We start from the raw sequence: 18724 nt of genomic DNA on the forward strand, positions 1-18724 counted from the left end.
ACTGAATGTCTACCCTCCCACTTCATATGGGGAACCTCCAGGCCCCATGTGATGGTACCAGGAAGCAGGCTTTGGGGACATGTTAGGGTTAGATGAGCTCATGAGGGTGGCGGTACCACAGTGGGGTCAGTAAGAAGAGACTGGAGCCCTGGTTCCCTCCCTGTGCACAGTCTCAGGAAAGGCCTAGGATGGCACCAGGAGACAGCAGCCATCTGCAAGCCAGGAACAGGGTTTACACCTGCCGGGTGCCCTGATCTTGGACTTGCGGCCTCCAGGACGGTGAGATTAAGCCTCATGATGTGTGGTCTTTTGTGATGGGGGCCCCAGATGACGAGGCAGGGCATTAGTGAGGGCAAGATAGGAGCAGGCAGGGAGGGGCAAGGACTGTTCAGGCATATTCCTTTTGATCTGCTTAGGAACCTTCAGGGAGACTTGCCAAGTTAGCAGGTGAATGAAGTCTGCAGCTGGTGAGGAAGGCTGGACGTAGACACACACTTTTGGTACGAGCTGCCTTCAAGGAGCTGCTCACTGCTCTCGGTGGTCTACTTACCCCGTCTCTATCGATCCCTGTCTCTATCGATCCCCATCTCTATCTATCACGGGGCCAGGCTGTGGCCATGGCCTGCCTCCAGCTCACAAAACCAGACAGTGAAGCTCAGGAAGTTATGTGATGTGCAGAGGCCAGGACCGCATCAGCCTGATTCAGAGCAGGGGAATGAACGGTCCACATGGTCACCAGAGGACCCTTCAGCCTGGCCAGGGAGACAACCCGGGAGGAGGGAGGAGAGAGTCACCTGTGAAACTGTGCTACAGCCAACTGCCTGGCCAGGGGAGCGCCATGGGCTTCTCTATCTTTGTTTCGCTATTGATGTGAAGACAGGTGCACCCTGGACCGTGGGGACCCCACCAGGCCCACAAGGGAAGGGCATACGAGGCCTTGCTGGAAATGATGGACGGATGCCTTGCACAAAAAGCATTAAACATTTGAGAAAATGTGGAACGCCAGGCAAATCCATCCTGTTACAGCTCTACCCATGCAAATTAAATTTGGAATTACTAATTCCCAGGCAGTTATGAAGAAAGAAGTCAAGAAACCTAGCTTATTGATGAAGCCAACCACACATCCTGGAAATGAAAAACCACCATAAGCAATATGATAATGAAGCCCTCCCGAGTGCAGGGTCCCCTCATGTGCCCGTCCCTCTGCTGCCCACTCCCGCCAGGGAAACACAGCTCACTGGGCACGAAAGGCCTCCCTTCCCCTTTCTCGCCTCCCCTTCCTGAGGCCTAGTAGACTGTTTCCCAGCCAGTGGGCTGTGGGCTGGAGGCTTGCGGGGTGCCTGCGGCTGCACCTGCCCAGCGCTCTTCCCTAACAGGACGGACCAGCGTTTCCTGCCGCCCTGTGCGCACCTGTCGTCCTGGACAGAAGCCCCATGTCCAGTGCTGATCCTGGCTTTTGTTTTCGTTTATCAACACGGATGTGCCTCTCTCGCACTCAGAATCACACCCCTGTGTTCACACTCCATGTTTTGCCCTTCACGCCATCACAGCATCTGAAATGTGGGCTCGGGACTGAGGGCACCCACAGAGCCTGATGCTGGGAAAGGAGTTGGGAGGAGGAGCTGAGAAGGTGCCTCTGATACTGGTGTGCTCCTCTGGTCCTGACAGCCTCCGAGGATGTGGTGGGCCCCCCGACGGATGCCCTGGCTGTCCCAGACTCAGGGGCAGTGCAGCTCACTCAGGGGCAGGAAGTGATAAGGGATCTGCTCACTCTGGGCCTGCCAAGGCTTTGGGGGACCCGGCATCATGCTGCCAGCACTCACTCCCGGGAACACCCAAGAAAGAAAGGAGTTGACCCCTATGGCCTGCCCATACTCTCAGGGGATATGTGCCTCCGACTGGGTTTTCCCAGTGAGAACAGGTGCTGGCTGGCAGCAGGAGGGAGAGGTGTGGGGGTTCAGAAGGTCTGCTCCAATCCTGCACCTGCGGAGGCCCTGATTTCCATCTGCTACTCTACCCTCCTGAATTACATCTTGTTGCCTTTAGCAAGTGGCTCTGAAGGCAAATGAAGTGGGCATGGCCTGGTCACAGCAGCATCCTCAGTTCTCCAGCCCTTCCCTCCCCTCCCCCAGCTCTACACCACCTCAAGCACACAGGAAACTCCAAAGTAAAACTTTCATGCTAATGCATTCCAAGCTAGTACAAGTACAAGGCATAAATTCATTAGGGAGGATTTAGAAGTGATTTATTATGTGATAAAAACTCAAGGATATAATCTCTCTGGGCTACCTGTATTTTCAATTTGCATATTATATTCAAATTCAAATTGATTTGCAAATAAAAGCAATATAAGCTTAAAGCCCTGGTACTTATTTATAAAAGGAACACGTACCTCCCTTGTCCCTGGCTTTACTAATTTTCTGAAACGTCATAAAATTACTATTTTGTGTATTTTGCTTATTGTGTTGAGATTCTTAGAAATTGAAATTGGCCCAAATATGTCTTTAATTAATCTGTCCAACTCAATTTCGAAGTATAATTTTAACCATTCTCATTCTTCAATTTACGCATCAGTGATCAAGGTCCACCACCTTGTAAAAGCTATCTTTAAAAAATATTTTTTTTCTTCTGGTTATAGAAGTTAAACATGTTTTTCATAGAAGCTTTGGGGGAAGGAGAAGAAAATAAAACTTACTCCTCTTGATCCCATAATTCAAATGTAGACTCGAGAAAAACACACAAAACTGTTTATAGTTATAAGAGGCAGAAGGTGAGGCAGCTGGGTGGCTCAGTGGTTGAACATCTGCCTTCAGCTCCAGGCATGATCCTGGGGTCCTGGTATCGAGTCCTGCATTGGGATCCCCACAGGGAGCCTGCTTCTCCCTCTGCCTCTGTCTCTGCCTCTCTCTGTGTGTCTCTCATGAATAAATAAAGAACATATTTTAAAAAAAATCAGAAAGTGACCTGCCCACAGATTCACTGCCCCCGATGATGTGCAGATAATGGGCTGTGATGTAGCTTGAAAGTCAATTTGTCCCAGAAAAGTAAGACAAACACAACTCAGCTCCCTTCCAGAATAGACATGGAGAAAAACACCCGGATTAATTGTTTAAAAGAGGCTATTACCTGCCTTTTTCTTGACTGGATTCTTTGGTTTTGGGGTGTTGAATTTGATAAATTCTTTATAGATCTTGGACACTAGCCTTCTATCTGATGTGTCATTTGCAAATATCTTCTCCCTTTCTGTAGGTTGCCTCTTAGTTTTGTTGACCATTTCCTTTGCTCTGCAGAAGCTTTTTATCTTAATGAAGTTCCAATAGTTTATTTTTATTTTTGTTGCCCTTGCCTTTGAAGATGTGTCCAGCAAGAAGTTGCTGAAGCTAAGGTCAAAGAGGTTGTTGTAGAGAAAGTGGAACCCTCTTACATTATTGGTGGGAATGCAAGCTGGTGCAGTCACTCTGGAAAACAGTTGGAGGTTCAAGAAGTTAAAAATAGAGCTGCCCTATGATTCAGCAATTGCACTACTGGGTATTCATCTCAAAGATACAGATGCAGTGATCTGAAGGGGCACCTGCACCCAATGTTCATAGCAGCAATGTCCACAATAGCCAAACTATGGAAAGAGCCCACATGTCCACTGACACATGAATGGATAAAGAAGATGCGGTGTATATACAATTGAATATAAATCAGCCATAAAAAAAGGATGAAATCTTACTATTTACATCAATGTGGATGGAACTGGAGGGTATTATGCTGAGTGAAATAAACCAGTTGGAGAAAGACAATTATCATATGGCTTCATTCATATGAGGAATATAAGGAATAGCACAGAGGATCGTAGGGGAAGGGAGGGAAAACTGAAAGGGAAGAAATCAGAGAAGGAGACAAACCATGAGAGACCCTTAACTCTGGGAAACACTGAGGGTTGCTGAAGGGGAGGTGGGTAGGAGGATGAGATAACTAGGTGATGGGCATTAAGGAGGCTACGTGGTGTGACGAGCTCCAGGTGTTATACACAACTAATGAATTATTCATCTACATTTGAAACTAATGATAGACTATATGTTGGCTAATTGAATCTAAATTAATAAAAATTAAGTAAATAAATAAATAAATAAGTTAAATAAATAAATAAATAAATAAATAAATAAATAAATAAATAAGACAGGCTATCACCTGTCTGATAGATGGGAAACTTGCAAATACACTCCTCATAGAAGTTTTTTTTTTTTTTTATCACCTGAAGAAATATTATAAAAGACTTGATCAAAAGGAAAGTTTCCTTATGAGGTTCAAGCTGCAAAGACATAAAATCATAAGTCTAAAAGAAGAAATAACAGCCCTTGAGAGGTGGCATTACTGGCCACTTTGTGCCCGAAGCAGTCCTGAGCAGGGAAACCTTCTTTCCACAAGCACACAGTAGAGGCAGCTCATCAGACATGTGGGAAAACAATTCTCTTCTAAAGATGACTGTCAGTAGCTCCAGAGGTGAAAGTAGAGCGAGATTTAGTTCATGCTTAAAATAATAGGTATATTCAAATATTTGCTTTCGCTCAGAATGGCTGAGCAAATAAAAGTGAAATTGGGTGTTTTGGATATTTAGTCTAATTGACACATGAACGGATTGCTACCTTTTTTACCTTACTGTGTGTTTGTCAGGTAGATACAACTCTACCCAGCCTTTTAGGGCATGGATCCCATGAGCATGAAAGCTTTGCAGCCCAGGAAGCTTGTGCATATACGTGATGAGCAGTTGGCAGCTACCACAATGGTGCGTGCACACACCTACATGGAGACCCCTGAACCAGGCGCTGTACCAGGCATCCTGCAAGACACATCACTTATTCTTGTGAGCAAGGTACTGTGACTCCCTTTTTATGAGTGATGAACTCAGACAGAAGTTACGCCACTTCATTCAGAATCACACAATGGTGAAACTATGACTGGATGTGGCTCTGCTTCATTTTACAACTATTACACAGTACAGATTGCTTAAAATTTGTTGATGGACTATTAGCCCAATTGAAGAGAAAATGGAGGGGAGGTCTTCATGACGTAGGGTTTGCCATCAGTTCCCAGTGTCAGGCTAAAAGCTCACAGAGCAACTGCAGTGTATGGACTCGATGTCTTAGAAGTAGAAGACGGTAAATCATGCACATTATTTTGCTCTTGTTTTGGCAAAATCACAGGATTTTTTAAAAAGCCCTCATTCATATGTTAAACAGATTTTTGTTGCAGAGTAAGGATGCACAGGGCATTGGGATGAGCACTGAAAACCACCTTTGTGAAGATACAAATGTGTTCATCAATCTCATGTAGGCTAATGGGAAATAAACAAGTAATCATTAAAAATACTTTTCGTGAAATGACACATAGATGCCAAGAATTTAAGGGCAGCAGATGTGTCTTTCCTCCAACCTAGAGTAGTACACACATCCTCCAAGTGCTTCACAAGGCACTTCTGGGCTGGCACGTGTGTCCTCATCTAGAGCACTGCTGTACAATGGGAGTCCGCGTCTCCTGCACGGGCTGCTGACTGCCTGTGATGGTTACCGTTCTATAACTGTGATTGTGGCAAAGGCCATCCCTCATCTGGCCCTCGTCATGAATATCTTTACACAGCTTCGTGGGAGTATGTTTTATATGAAATGAAGTTTAGCCCATGTAAGTGCACAGTTAGACGAGTTATAAGTGCACAGGGGTACCTGGGTGGTTCATTCGGTTAAGCGACAGACTCTCGGTCTCATCTCCTGGCTGTGAGTTCTAGTCCCATATAGGGTACAGTTGTGCAACCACCTCAAAACCACACTTTCTAGCAGCCACATTATCCCCCCAAGTTCCCTCAGGTGCTTCTGCAGGAAAACATTTCACAGAATTCCTACTATTTGTGATGAAGACTCTCAGGAACTAAGGAATGGTGGAACTTCTTCAGCCCAAGAGAGAGCATCAACTATCAATGGAGAGCCTCCATCTCGCCACATATTTAGTGGAGAAAGACTGGTGCTTTATTCTTACAGCACACATAAGGCAGCAGTGTCTGCTTTCACCACTTCTTTCCAACATTGTGTAGAATGGGCAATACGGCAAGAAACTCTTGCCATGCATGCAGATTGGAAAGGAATAAGTACACCTGTATTGGCAGCTACCATAATTCTGTGCCTAAAGAGTCCAGAGGAGGGGAAAACTACTAAAACTACTAAAAAGCTACTAAAACAAATAAGTGAGTTCAACAAGACTGTAGGACACAAGGCTGATATATAAAAGGTAATTATATTTATCTGTACTAGTAGCTAACAAATCTAAAATTAAAATTAACAAAAATAATTGTATTTGCAGTAACATTAAAAAAATCTAAGAATAAATATAACAAGATTTGTATAACCTCTTTACTAAAATCCATAAAACTGCTATCAGAAATGAAAAAAATAGAGATGTATTCATTTCTTTGATTGGAAGACTTTTCTCCAAGTTGATGTATACCTATGAGGTCATTGCTACCAAAATCTCAGGAGCCATTTCATAGAAATTGACAACCTGATTCCAGATGTGTATGGAAATGCAAAAAATAAAAATAAAAAAATAAAAAAATAAAAATAAAACAAAACAAACAAACAAACAAAAAACCCACAACAACCTAGCATAACAAATAAAATAAAAGAAACAGGCAGTGAACCTGTATTACTTGATTTCAAAATTTGCTATATAATTATAGTAATCAAGCAAGTCAGGTATTAGCATAACAATAGACATATAGATCAATTCATGGAGACAGGAGTTGTGACCCAGTTTAAGGTCTATCTGGAGAAAGTTCCAGTTGAACTTGACAAGTATGCACATACAGCTGTCTTGTACTTACAAAACAGTGTATTTATAGCATTTGGGGGCTGTTACAGTGTTTGAAAGTGCTGTTCAAGTCTACAAACTTAGGGATTTATTAAGGGAATGAGTTTGCTACAATCTCCAACTATGAACACTGATATTTCTATCTTTCAGTTGTGCCGGGTTTTGCTCTACATATTAAGATCCATTGTGGGTGCATAAGTATTTATAATTTTTTTTTAATTTTATTTATTTATGATAGGCACACAGTGAGAGAGAGAGAAGCAGAGACATAGGCAGAGGGAGAAGCAGGCTCCATGCACCGGGAGCCCGACGTGGGATTCGATCCCGGGTCTCCAGGATCGCGCCCCGGGCCAAAGGCAGGCGCCAAACCGCTGCGCCACCCAGGGATCCCAGTATTTATAATTTTTATATGTTCTTTCTCTAGTTTCCCTTTTATTTTTTTCTTTAGTTTTTGCCATAAGTATGTTTCTTCTGACAGTTAAATAGCCATTCTAGTTCCCTTAAAGTTAGTGTCTGCCGAGAATATATTTTATTATGCAAAAATATATTGCTTTCATACTAGCTATGTACTTGGGTTTAAAGTACATCACTTTTAGGCAGCACACATTCATGCTATACTATCTCATTCAGTGTGATTCAATTGTTTGATTCAATTTGATTGAATTCAGTTTGATCCAATTGTTTATTCCCTTCATATTTAATGTAATTCTTGACATGGCTGAATTTATATCTGCCATTCTGATCATATTTTCTTAGCTCCTTTGATTCATCTGTCTCTATTACTAATTTCTTTTGTTTTAAACAAATATTTTTAGTATTATTTTAATGTTTCTTTTTACTTTTTATCTATTTTACTACATATGGTTTTTTAGTGGTTGTTCTAGGTATTACAATATAAATCTTTAGTTTTGCAAATTCTATTAAGTTAATTAATATTAACTTCTGGTTAAATATAGAAACTTAGCAACATTACAACTCCATACATCCTCTCCTCCTTGTCATAGGTATCTTATGCATTTATATTATAATTCCAAAAATACAATGTTTTGAGTTTACTTCAAACAACTGTTTCCAATTTTTTAAAGAAATTGAGAAGAAAAAAATTATATTTATTTCGCTTTGCCTACATATGTATTCTTTCTGGAATATTTTTTTAAAATTTTATTTATTTATTCATGATAGACATAAAAAGAGAGAGGCAGAGACACAGGCAGAGGGAGAAGCAGGCCCCAGGCCAGGAGCCGGACAGGACTCGATCCCAGGACTCCAGGACCGTGCCCTGGGTGGTCCTGGGCCAAAGGCAGGTGCCAAACCGCTGATCCACCCAGGGATCCCCAATATTTTGTTTTATCTTTCATATCTAAAATGTTCCTCATTATTCTCCACTTTTAGTCATTTCTCAGTACCCCGAAATTGTTGCTTTTAATATTTTGTCCAGTTTTGTTCTTTTTTTCTGCAGGGCAAATTTCCCGCCCTCTTTGCACCATTATTACTGGAAGCTCCAAACTCACAATTCACAATAATTATCATGAGAAAAAAATCCTGATTATTGATAATTAATGTTTTCCACATCTTATCTTCCCATCACAAAAAGTAACAAATGTGTAATAAATTGAAATGATTCTCCCCCAAGGAATGGTCTAGCTTGGAATAATTATAGCTAAATGTAGAACTTGCATGTCAGTTAATGTTCTAAGTACTAGACACTTCATAACACTCAATCCCCATATAAGAAAACCAGATGAGAAAAACAGTATCGTGAGGCATAGAGATAGAAATTATTTTGACTAAAGCTATACAACTCGTGTGTAACGAGGCCAGCATTCAAATCAACAGATTCTGCTCCCTGAGTCCATGCTTGAATCATTGAACACTTCCACCTCTTGAGTTCCTGAGATGCTTGCACGGGAAGACTCAGGGCTGGACCTCCAGGTACCCCACAGTTCTATACCCACACCTGCCCTCTGCCAGTGTCCTTCCCCATGCTGGCCTCTTCCCTGACCATGTCTTCAGGCCTAGCCTGATGTGACAAGGAATGAGAAGACTGTGGTTTTGTGCTGCTTATGACTTGCAATGTACTACATTTCAACTCTGAGAATGCAACAAAAATAATTATCTGTGTTAAGTGAAAGCATGACATCCATTCACGAGGTACAAAAAGAACCTCCCTACATGATAATGTCATGGAAATATCACATCTGAATTCTTTCAAGCAGTCCTTACACCAAGGCTCAGAACATCAGAGTAGATTCACTGAATCAGAAATGTGTCCCATCTGTGTCCATCCTACCTAGCATGGCTGCGAGACGTTGGCCAAGAGAGGGAAGGAGTGGGGGGGTAGGAATGTGTGAGGTGTACTGAGGAGGTACAGGGAGAACAGAGGATGAGACTGAATATTTTTAAACTAAAAGTAGACAAAGGGAACTTATTTATTCCACAATATTCAAATGCCCAATACTTTTGAAACAAATGGTCTCTAACCTGTGGTGTGATTACATCATATTTGTATTCAGATCATCTAAAACGTATGCAGTCAAAAAAAAAATAAAAATAAAACGTATGCAGTCAGTTTCTTAGGTCATTTTGAGAGTAGAGAGATGCTCTAAGATCACATACACTTAGCTGCCAACCTTCTTGCTCATTCATTTTGTGTAATGGATATTTTCCCCCGATGGGTTCATGCTTATGATTCAGTTATGTGTTTAATGAAGCTTATGAAATGTTTATCTATAGTGTTGATTTTTTTAAAACAGATCTGGATTTGTTTTCTCATTTCAGTTGTTTTTATTGTTTTGAACTGAATTATTTTTAACATCTTTTAAATTTATTGTTCCTTAATTTTTGTTGTTTTTTTTTTTCTTGCTTTTTCTCTTAATGGATTCAAATGAGCACAAGTATGCTTTATATATAGTTTTTCTTCTTGAATGATAATAGCTATCTTCATATAAAGCATTTATTTTGCTCCACAGCTTTTGATAGAATCCATGAGTTATCTAAGACAATGCTTCTCAGTAACTGACAGGTCAAAGGTTTTTGTTATCTCTTATCAATTGTTCCTACTTTCATTATCTCAAATTCAGATTGTGAACTAAAAAAAGGAAAAAACAAAAGCAAAAATAAACAACAACAACAAAAAAACTCTACCTTTAAAAATGAGTTTAGCTTTTGTAGCTAAGTCCATACCAATTTTTGTAAAAAAAATCCACAAAGCACTCTTTTAAAAAATGTACATCTCTCTATACATCTATTATTTTTTTATAAATTTACAAATTTTAATTAACTTTTAAAATTAACCTATGTTCTTATTTTTTTCTAGGGAAAATGTCTGATTGAGTGATATTTATAAAAGTCTTTCATCATACCATTAATGCTTGTGCATCTATCTTCACAGGTTAAAGATATTATGTTGTTGGGTGTATTAAGGTTTATTACTGATGCATTTTGTTCATAAGTTGGGACTTTAGATATACATGTAATATCCCTCTATATTTTTTAGAGTTTTCCACATTGAATTATGTCCTGTCTGATATTAATATTGCTTCAAGGGGCTCCTTGGGTGGCTCAGTTGCTTAAGCATGTGTCTTTGGCTCAGATCATGATCTCTGGAATGGAGCCTCTACATCAGGATCCCAGCTCAGTAATGAGTCTGCTTCTCCCTCGGCCCCTCCCCGCTGCAAATGCTCTCTTTCTCTTTCTCTCTCTTTCTCTCTCTCAAATGAATAAATAAAAAAAAAATCTTTAAAAAAAATTGCTTCAGCAGCTTTCCTGTTTCCTGTTCTTGCTCTTTATATCATTGGTTGGTAATGCCACTAGATGAAAGTTTGACAAAGAACAGGACCTGTTCATGGTCCCAAAGCTTCTCTCTACGAGGGGCTTAATAACAATTGGAAAAATGATAATTTTATGATGGAAAAACCTGGTGGACACAACTTTGATAAGATAATCAAGGATAATTTTATGAGCAAAGATACAAAGAGGCATCCCGTGGCTCATGATATGCTGCACAGAAAAGGATACAACATCACCGCTGTAATGTTGCTGTAGACACATAAATAATAAGCTCATAAATAATAAGCTAAATTTGATGATGCAGAAATATTAAGCAAACCCAAACTCTAGGTCTTTCTACAAACTACAAAACAACTGGTCTGCACTTACCCTCAGACTGTCCCTCAGGCAGGGCTTCTTATCACCTTTCTTTTCTTTTTTTTTTTGGTATATTTTTTTTCTTGGAGTTCGATTTGCCAATATACAGTATAACATCCAGCGCTCATCCCGTCAAGTGCCCCCCTCAGTGCCCGTCTTATCACCTTTCAGTCATTTCATTCACATTGAAAAATGGGACGAAAGGGGCTACTTTCTTTGTATCCATAATATTTGTCTTCCTTTCAAAACAGTCACTTGAGGAAAAGATTACAACTGTTGTTCATGGCAAATACCAAGGCTGCTAAGTTAGGGTGGGGGCTGCAAAGAGACAACTGAAAAAGAACCTGGACTTGTGGGTTCTGCCAACAAGTTACCCCTACCAGGGAGAAAAAGAGAACTCTTTGAGAAAGAGCCCATGGATGAAGGCAGCCCACAGGATGAATTTCATGAACACAACAAGTCAACAACAATTTCTGATACTTATTCCAGCATAGGCTTTGCTGAGCTTGTTGTATAACCTGGGGTATCTTTCAAACTCAAGTCAAAGAAAACAACAGATTCTACTTCAATAAATTAAATGGGATTAAAACAACAACAACAAAACACACAGAATGATATAGTGATTTCTAATTTGAGGGGATAAAGGAAGAAGGAGAGGGGGCATGTTCTTAATGGAGCTCCTGATAGCCATTAAATGCAGGAAAAAGCCATTTCCATAAATTATGGAAATATGTGCTGGTCTCAAGTGCATCCCATTTTCATATTGTTTTTCTGCCTTAATGACAGAGGCTATTTTTGTAACATCTGTTTTTGGGGACCCTCCCTTTCTCCTGTGCTTCATTAGAAATTCAGCGGCTCTCTTTTATAATGAGTGTTGGTGTTGTCTGGAAATGGATTGTGTGTTACTCGTTACTATACGGGTCATTACGTCTGAGTTGAAATGGTTTGTCCATGGGACATGTGCTGATGTGACCCCGGAAAAATATCTGGAAGGTGTGACAGCAGATGCAATGTGTCACACAGATGGGCACACATTCGCAAAAGGCCAGAGCCTGGGGCCTGGCAAGGATTCCTGGGAGCAGGATCTGACCAGGTGAGGTAGACACTACATTAACTACCCCTAAATCCCAGTGTGAATTCAAATAGTCTGTCACGTGTTGCATGAAACTTTAAGACAAAATCTAAACTCATTACCCACAGCTATTAATACTGAACACAACCATTAATACTGTGGTTTTGCAGGCTACTGCACATCCGGAAATGAAGCCCCAGCCATCAAATACTGAAGCTTGATCATCAGCTGTAGTGAATGACAAGCTTCTCTGTTCCAGCTGCCGTGAGGGGCAGGATGGAGAGCTGCTCTTTATGACGCTAGCGGGGGTGCAGCTCCGCGCTGGTCCTAGGCCGAAGGTGAACAAGAAAAAGAGAAGGGGGAAGAGCAATGAGAGAGTTAGAGAGAAGGAAGCTGGGAGAGCAGCCCAGAGAGCAGGTGGAAAGTGCCACGCCCTTGGCCTCAGCTCTGACCTACACCAGGGCTGGCAAAGTCCCACAGTCATTCACCCTGGTCTCCCCTGCTCACAAGGAGCCCCAAAGACAAGAGCAGAGACAGATTCCTTTGGTGACAGAGCCCAGACTTGCTTGTGTTCTGCATCTCCTGGCTTCTTTTTTGCCAATTTGAGTTCTGCATTTTAGTATGAATTTTGTAAGTCTTCACATCCTTAAGTTATTTTTCCAGGATGTAATGGAAAGGAAAAAAATTGGAGGATCATAACATTTTTGTTTTTTGAGGAGGTGAGGCCCTCAGGTTACAAACTAGCCAGGCTGCTGGCTGTCAAACATCTAAAATAGACTGGGCCAGGGATGTGGGGAGCACTGGGTGTTATATAAGATTGATGAATTACTGACCTCAACCTCTGAGACCAACAACACATTATATGCTAATGAATTGAATTTAAATAAAAATTTAAAAAACAAAAAAAGTATATAAATCCTTGAATATTTTTAGATTCATTTTAAAAAATGAGATAAAATATAGCTTTTTAAAAAGATTTTATTTATTTATTCATGAGAGACACAGAGAGAGAGAGGCAGAGACACAGGCAGAGGGAGAAGCAGGCTCCATGCAGGGAGCCCGACGTGGTACTCGATCCCAGGACTCCAGAATCATGCCCTGGGCTGAAGGCAGGCGCTTAACCACTGAGCCACCCAGGGATCCCCAGCCTTTTTTTTTTTATAAAATAAAATAACTAAATAAATGGATAAATGAATAAACAAATCAATCAATTGCTTAGTGGTGAAAAAAAAAAATAAAAGAAAATAGACTGGGGATAAGTCTTTTATTTGCTTGTTTCCTGACCCGTCCTCTTTCCTGACCGCCCCATCCCGACCCGCCTCCTGCTTTCCCCACACCCCTCCTCCGGCTCCAGCCTGTTCCCCTCCCCTGCGCACAGGGCGCACACGCTGGCACCTGTTCCCTCCCGGCCCTCCTGCCCCACGGGTCCGGAGCCTCCCCTTCGCCAGGCTTCTCCGGGTGGCCGGACTGGGGACTAATAATGTCGGAGGTTAACTTCCACAGCTTTGATTCTGGGCAGGTCATCTTGTCCCTCTGCCTTGGCCTGCAAATCTGTTTCTCCTTGGAGACCACCTGAACTGCAGCCCCGGCGGCTCTGCAATGCGGCAGCGGCTTCCAGCCCGAGACAGAGACCAGAGCATGAACTTCTGCGCCGCCGCCTCATTTAGCGCATTTTACCCAGACGCGCGGCCCAATTAAGCGATTCCGTCCGACTTCCCCGCCAGCTCGGCCAGAAAGGCCACTCAGGGCAGCAGCACAGGGGCGGCGGGAGTCTCGAGCCCCTGATGCAGTGGGTGACGGAGGAGGCGAGCTGACCCCCGGCCCCCGTCCTGCTAAACAAGATCGGGGGTGCATGCCCCGAGCTGGGAGCTGCGCGCATCCGCAGAGCCAGCACCGCGGCCGAAGGGCTGACCGGCCCGCAACAGCCGGCGGGCTCCAGCGCAGGTAGGCGCCCCAGGGTCACAGAACGTGCTCTTCAGGGTATTTAAATGAGGAACGTGAAGGGCCCTGCCCAAGCCTGGCCCACGAGCCAGGGACCACGCCTTCAATGGCCCAGCCCGTGTGCGCTGCGGGGCCTGCTCACCGCTCCTCTGACCCCTTGTCTGTCTTTAAATAACCTTCGGCTCACGTTTCCTCCCTAGGAGGTCTGCGCATCCCCTGGGGGCAGCCAGGTCTGAGCATCTCACGTAGGCCCGGCCCTGCGCGCTGCGTCCCGGGACAGGAGGACCGTCCACACCACAGCCACGTCCACACCAGGGGCAGAGCCTTGGAAGAAGGGCAGCATCTAGCTCCCTGCACAAACCCCGGAGCTGTAATGGCTCTGCCATTTGGAGGCCACCTGGTTCAAAGGTGCCTTTCCAGTCTGGCTTCTTCACAGCCAAGATGCCCATGGGGCTGTCCCGAGGCGCCCGTGGGTCCCACCCCTACACACAGCTATTGGAGATCGTCCATGCCGGCCTGGTTCCCGCTGTGCAGTCCCTACTCTCAGCTTCCTCTCACTGCTCCTCCAAAAGCTCATGAGCCACAGAATAGTCCTCCTTGGGGAATTCCAGGAAGCCGGGACTTTGAGGCTCCAGGCACATTTCCTCTGTTGTTAGGGTGGGGAAGGCAGCCCTGTTCCAAAGTTTCGGACCCGCCTCAGCTCACTCGCTCCCTGGCCCATCTGAAGTACCCTGGTGATTGTGTGCATTACAGAAATCCTTCTTCAGCGTCAGGATTGGGACAAATTGGAAAGAATACAATGCAGACGGAAGAAATGGCCCTGGGCCTCTGCGCACAGCTCCAGCCCCCTGCTCCCAACATCCCACCTTGGGGCAGACTGCACTCATAACATTCCCTGTCAGTGTTTGCTCCTCAGGCTAGTAGGTTCCACACCTGAGATCGGCTTCATATTCGATGGCATAGGCCATGTGTAGGTCATCACCCAAGACAGTGAGGTGCGCATAGAGATTATTGACATAACTGTGAGTTCATGTAGGCGGCACACATGGCTTCCGTTGCTCCTAGCACCTCCTGGTTCCATGGCCTTGGTCACTTCCAGCCAGCTGTGCAAGGACTGAAGCTATGTGGTTGCCAGCTAGACTTGCAGGTGCAATCTGACCCCATTGCAGGTGACCCCACTTCCCTTATGCATAGCCCCTGCCCCTCTTCCCACCCCAGAATTTCCGCCTGTCAAACATGAACTGGAATTCCCAAGGGGAGAGCCTTTGAGATGTGAGATGGAGGCTAAAATCCCACTTTTCCAGGATGAGATCTCTGGAGACACAGCTGTATTATACAGGGAAAAATCAACCCTCGACATTGAGCGGCAGCCCCTCTCTGGCTCTCCTTCTGTCCTTATCTCACGCCACTCTGTCCTTCCCCTAGCAGTCCTATTAATGCCTTTGACCGCGCCTCCTGGACATAAGCCTGGTGGCAAAGTGGACAGTGTTGTCAGTATTACCTGCAGCCTTGACTTTGAGTCTTACCTCCAAGAAATCCATAACAAGATTATTCTACCACAAAATTCTTGGTTACTAAAAAGTCCTGCGCTTTATTTTCTAGAACACTTACAAGAGCTGAGAGCATGAGGTTCTCATACAGTCATTCTTACTTAATTCTCTTGGCGGAGTGTCTGACGTCTCGCACCCAAGGTGTCCAGATAGGAGCAAGTAGTACACAGGGAAGCACAGCGAGTTCTTTCCCTGGTTTGGGACTCCGACTTTGGTGAAAGTGGTGCAGGACTGTGTTCAGCTTGAGGATGGACACGGTCCCCTGGATTCTTGTTGGTTACTTATGTGCCTTGCTCTTTCTCCTACCTGTGCTTCTGTAGTTTTAGCTTCTTTGTTTGTACCTGTACATTTCAGTTTACTTGTTAATGCTTGCAATGACCAAATTATTCTGGAGTGGCTTTTATTATACCAACAAGCCCTTCTCCTATGGCCAGGGGCCCGAGGAAAAGAAGGAACAGGAATGTTCCTCCTTCACTGCAGGTCTTTGCTCTGTAGTGTTTGTCACAGGTGTGGTGTTCCTCAGATGTACAAGAAGAGAAAGAAGGTTCACTAAACTATTTTAGAATTCTGCGTGTTGCTACCAATCACTATCGAAATGTGAAGATCTCTTGAGCTGAAAATTTCAAGCTGCGTTTATTTCTCTTGTGGGTTCTTCACATTCATTAAGTCACCATTGCCCAATACCTTTATATAGTATTAATGTATTTCTCTGGAGGATTTGCAAATTATGCAATCCCAGCAAACTTGGCTTATGTGTTGGAATAAGCCAAAGCAGGGGTTACGTTTTACTAAAGCCCTTCTGGCCCAATCTGACTGGTACATCTACATAAGACATACATATGTATATGTAAGACATGTGCATATAGAACGTGTACATTCTATGCAAGATGTGTGCACACATATGCAGGATGTGAACACAATGTATGAGATGTATACATGTGTGTCTAAGACATGTATGGTATCTGCATGATTTGTATACATAAAGTGGGTGCACCTGCAGTGTGCACACTCCCTCAGTAGCTCCCTTGCATGTGGCATGCCCAAGGGTAACACCTGGCTGCATAGGTAGCCATAGAGGGGGTTTTCTGAATGAATGACCTCCATGAACCCAACCCCAAGATCAGCTGATCATGAATCCCAACAGATCCTCCCAGGAAAGCCCCTAGAATTTCAGAAGAGAGGAGCCATGCACAAGAGGAGCCAAGCATGCTGCACAGAGGCTGTCTCTGTTCTAGTCTAGTGCCTTCCACCTGCTGCTGTCAATGCCATCCACCTGAAAATGACTCCCCTTGGCAATCCTACTTACATCATAAAGTTGGAAGTAGGATGAATGTCTAAGCACTGAGATCAGGGTATTGCCAAAGACAATCTCACCAACCTGAGACCAAAGACAAGACGATTAGTGTGTTCTGCTAATTGTGTATATAAGTTTTACCTTATTTTACAAATAAGATAGAAGAGTTATTTCATAAATATACCATTTTCGTTGAGTATTATCAGGAAATGAAAAGTGTCATGGGAATCAAATATTCAGTTGACTGAAGTGCACCACTTCCAGGACTAATCTTTCCTTTTATCTCTTTTTTATATTTCTCTCCAAAAAAGTAGTATTTTCCTGCCTTCTTAGGCAGCAGCTGTTAAACTGGCTTTAATCCCCTAATACTCCAAGTCCTGATGATGAAAATGTTCGTGCAGCACCATGCCTGCTGTTAGGCCCCCTGGCCTCTCCTCCTCAGGCCAGTTGTCACTTATCCCTTCCTTGCTCATCCTCACACTTCAGGATTCCAGGGCATTGGTGCTTCCGGTCTGCTCTGAGCCAGGATTCCAGACCAAGTTGCATAGTAAGCATGGCATACTGAGTAAGATTTGATCAGAATCCAAGTGAGGACTCGGGCTTTTGGAAGCTGATTTAGGGACATCAGAGCTCTTTTTGATAACTTTTTAATAGTGAGCATGTCCCACAGGGATGAGGCTGGGAAGATTGGTTGACAGGATTAGTCTAAAAAGATTGGTTGACAGGATTAGTCTAAATGAGTTACCATCAACCCGTTCACTATACATTTGAGAAACTTTTAAGAAATGCTTCAAGAAATAGCACCTTGCTGGGCACCTGGGTGGCTTAGTTGGTTAAGTGTCTGCCTTCAGCCCGAGTCATGGTTCTGGGGTCCTGAGATTGAGTCCCACATATAAGACTCCCTGCTCAGCAGGGAGTCTATTTTTCCATCTCTCTCTACCTGCCACTCCCCCTGCTTGTGCTCTCTCTCTGTCTCTGTCAATAAATAAATAAAATCTTAAAAAAAAAAACAAAAAAAACAAAAAGAAACACCACCTTGAATGATCATAATTTAATTAGTTTAAGATGCAACCTGAGAGCGGCACCTGGGTAGGGATTGAGCATCTGCCTTCAGCTCAGGTCGTGATCCTGGGATCCTGTGATCAAGTCCCACATTGGGCTCCCTACAGGGATCCTGCTTCTCCCTCTGCCTATGTCTTTGCCTCTCTCTCTGTCTCTCATGAAAAAATAAATAAGATCTTAAAAAAAAAAGATGCCACCTGAGAATCAAGACTTTTTAAAGCCCACCAGGCAAATGTAACATGCAGTCAATGTTGAGAACCTCATTTCTAAAACAGTTCTTCTGTGGAAACCAGGCTCCACTGATAGGGTCGATGTGGTCAGCGGTAGTGGTTGTTCTTCATAGGTATTATGAGCTGAACTGTGTCCCCGCCTCTACAAATACATAGAAATTTTTTTAAAAGATTTATTTATTTATTAATGAGACATACACACAGAGAGAGAGAGAGAGAGAGAGAGAGAGAGAGAGAGGCAGAGACACAGGCAGAGGGAGAAGCAGGTTCCATGCAAGGAGCCTGACATGGGACTCGATCCTGGGTCTCCAGGATCACACTCTGGGCTAAAGGCATCGCTAAACCACTGAGCCACCCAGGCTGCCCAAATATGCAGAAATTTTAACACTCACTGCTTCAGAATGTGACCTTATTTGGACATGATGTTCCTATAGATGTAGTTAAGATAAGGTTGTATTGGAGTAGATGGGCCTCTAATCCGATGACCTACATTCTTTTAAAAAGGGGAAATTTGGACATAGCCACACAGGGAGAAAGAAAGGTGAGGATGAAGACAGAGATCAGCGTGATGCTTCCACAAGCT

The sequence above is a fragment of the Vulpes vulpes genome, chromosome 3, assembly GCF_048418805.1.
Source record: "Vulpes vulpes isolate BD-2025 chromosome 3, VulVul3, whole genome shotgun sequence".
NCBI classification, from domain to species: domain Eukaryota; kingdom Metazoa; phylum Chordata; class Mammalia; order Carnivora; family Canidae; genus Vulpes; species Vulpes vulpes.